Source organism: Atta cephalotes, assembly GCF_000143395.1.
Source record: "Atta cephalotes unplaced genomic scaffold scaffold00010, whole genome shotgun sequence".
NCBI lineage: Eukaryota > Metazoa > Arthropoda > Insecta > Hymenoptera > Formicidae > Atta > Atta cephalotes.
Window position 1 is genome coordinate 2021830 of NW_012130074.1, and position 3252 is coordinate 2025081.

Below are 3252 nucleotides of genomic sequence, written 5' to 3' on the forward strand. Positions count from 1 at the left end.
CTTTTTTTTAACTTTTAACGTTTTAACTATTAGGTGTACAACTTGCTTTTGCCGTTTTCCTATAGATGGCTTTAGCGGTAAGTGGTGGTCGAAATAAATAGATCATAGACGTCATACAATAAACTTGGGCATCTGTCAACATAACCCCATAGAAACATTAGTCGAATTGTGTCTGCATCATAAAGTTATTCTCGATTGAAAATGTCAGTTTACGAGCCAAATTCTCGTCATTTGCGGGAGATTTTAATTTTTTGCTTCAATATGAAAAAATCTGCGGCTTAGGCTCATCAAATGCTCTCAAATACTTATGGTGAGGCCGCTATTAGTGAAAGAACGTGTCGTGAATGGTTTCAACGCTTCAAGAATGGTGATTTTGACGTCCAAGGCCATGCTCTGTATTTGGTGGGATCAGCTCGGTGTAATGTATTATGAACTGTTAAAACCGACTGAAACAATCACAGGCGATCGGTATCGAACGCAATTGATGCGTTTGAACCGAGCATTGAAAGACAAACGGCCGCAATACAACGAGAGACACAATAAAGTGATTTTGCAGCATGACAATGCTCGACTCCATGTTGCGAAAGTGGTCAAGACATACTTGGAAACGTTAAAATGGGAAGTCCTATCCCACCCGCCGTATTCTCCAGACGTTGCTCCCTCTATCACTTGTTTGTTTTCGATCAACGGCCTGGCTGACCAGCACTTCCGGTCTTATGAAGAAGTAAAAAATTGGATCGATTCGTGGATAGTCTCAAAAGATGACCAGTTTTTTTGACGCGGGATACGCTACCCGAAAGATGGGAGAAAGTAGTGGCCAGCGATGGACAATACTTTGAATCATAAATGTATAACCAGTTTTTTACAATAAAGCCTCGAATTTCGGAAAAAAACGGCGGAAGCAAAGTTGTACACCTAATACATGATGCTATTTTCATCAAAATTCGAATACAATTTAAGCATATGAATCGTATTCACTACTATGTGTACGTTTTGATAGAACAATAGTAAAGAAACTCAAGCCATTCCAGAATATTATTGCTCTTGCAAAAATGGCTGTCGTACAGTTGCACATAATGACAGTTATATAATATCTGGGATATGCTCAACTTCGATGAAGACATCCATATGCCAGCAAGAACAATTAACGATGTTTTTTTATTGTTAGAAAGTTCCGATGAGGAAGAAAAATAAGGTCCATATATTGGCCACATTTCAATTAGGCAATTAAAATCTTTTATTTTATACTTTGAGTGTTTCTCTCTCTTTCTCTCTCCTCTTCATCGATTAATATATATCACTTATAACTATTCATTTGGAATCCAAAAAAGATTTTAGTTGTCTTCGTCAAGATTGGACATATTCTAGATATTAGATCATTCGAGAAATCGAATAAATTCAGTCCTACATGGTACACAATACATAGTCATAATAGCGAACTTTGAACAGCTGTAGCACTCAAGGGACTTATTTTAGTTAGTTATGCATATGGAACTTTTTAATCCTTTTTTTATGCTTTACAATCCTAGCTAGATCTCGATATTGTTCAACCGGGATCCTGGGCATAATCCCTTTTCTAAACCAATGAAGTATTAATAAAAGCGGAATTTTAATTTTAAAAAAATATTAACAGCAATTAGATCTTATTTACTATTAATTATTAACATGCGATTATAAAACTTATTAATTATTAATACGCGATAAAAAGTCATTAATACATTTACGACATCGCATTCAAGGTAACTAGCCCAATAATTTGAACACATCAAGATCTCTCCGCCTTACTACATTGATTAGTATCCAATACAAAGAACAATCTTCATAGTGGAGAATGAACTTAAATGTATTCTGATTCTACATCAAATTCACAAGATCCTAAATGTATTCTGATTCTACATCATTCACAAAGAAAAGTGAGCAACCTGTCAAACATCAGTAGTCTTGTTACAGAAGGGTGTGAATCCTAAATCTTTCAAACTATTTATGATAGTAATAATTTTAGCAGCATGTCAATTACAATTAACATTTTTAATGCATCTTTAATATAATATTAAAAATCACATGCGAAAAAATATGTTCTATCATACTAAAAATTATACCTTACTAATCTTACTAAAAATCATCTTTTATTAAAAAAGAATGGATAGAATAATTTTTTTATGAGATAGTGGTTACTAAGGAATATATTTAATATTAATAAAATACATGTGTTATTGTAATTTTTTTATAAATTTTTTAATAAAATCTCTGGTGCCAACTGTTCAAGATGAGCCGAACCCAATTATAGTGGGACTTTAAAGAACTATATTGAAAAAATTTACTATATAAATTTAATAATTTCCTATTTTTCACAAATTTGAATTATTAATATCCCGCTAATATGAGGATACCCATTCGATTCATCCAAAATTTTTGTATCCATACATTTTAAATTAAATTCATGTATACTCAATTTAATAACATTATCAAAAGAATATAAAGCATTTTGTTTGTAATTAAAATGGTAAAATTATCTGAGACGACAAAAATTAAAATTTGTTGAATATAATAATCCCATAATTTTATACGTGCGCATGTATTTTATTATAAAAAAGTGTAAATGTATATATAAATATATATATATATATAATATATATTGTATATATGTATGTGTATACATATAAACTGCTATTACTAAATTAATAATCTCCTAGAATGAACGGGATGTTCAATACCTAAAAAATGATTTTTAAAACAATCAATAGTTAGAGAATTAAATATATACATTCATAACCATATTTTTATTAAAATAATCATCAAAAAAATAAACCAATTATTTGTACAAAACTTAAATTTATTTATTTAATAATATTATTTAATAATATAATGGATTTAAACAAATAGTCATTTGTTTTTATCCATATTTATCATTTATAGTAATTAAAGTCTTATTATCATTAAGACAAGTTAGGACAAAGATTAAGATTAGACTATTACTAACATTATTATTAATGGGAGAACATTTATTAAAACTAAGAAAACAATAAAAATTGTATCTCAAAATATACTATTGAATTAATTTCACAACGTGATTTTTAAATATATAATAATTATTATTGACTCATTGCAAAAATTATTACTTTCAAAAACTACTCAAAAAATCCCGGACTAATTCTGATCTTGTAATAAGAATCTCCAACGGGACACCTAGATTTCACAAATGGACTTCATGAAAAGTGACTCTCTATAATGAATATAGTTTTGACTTCTTAT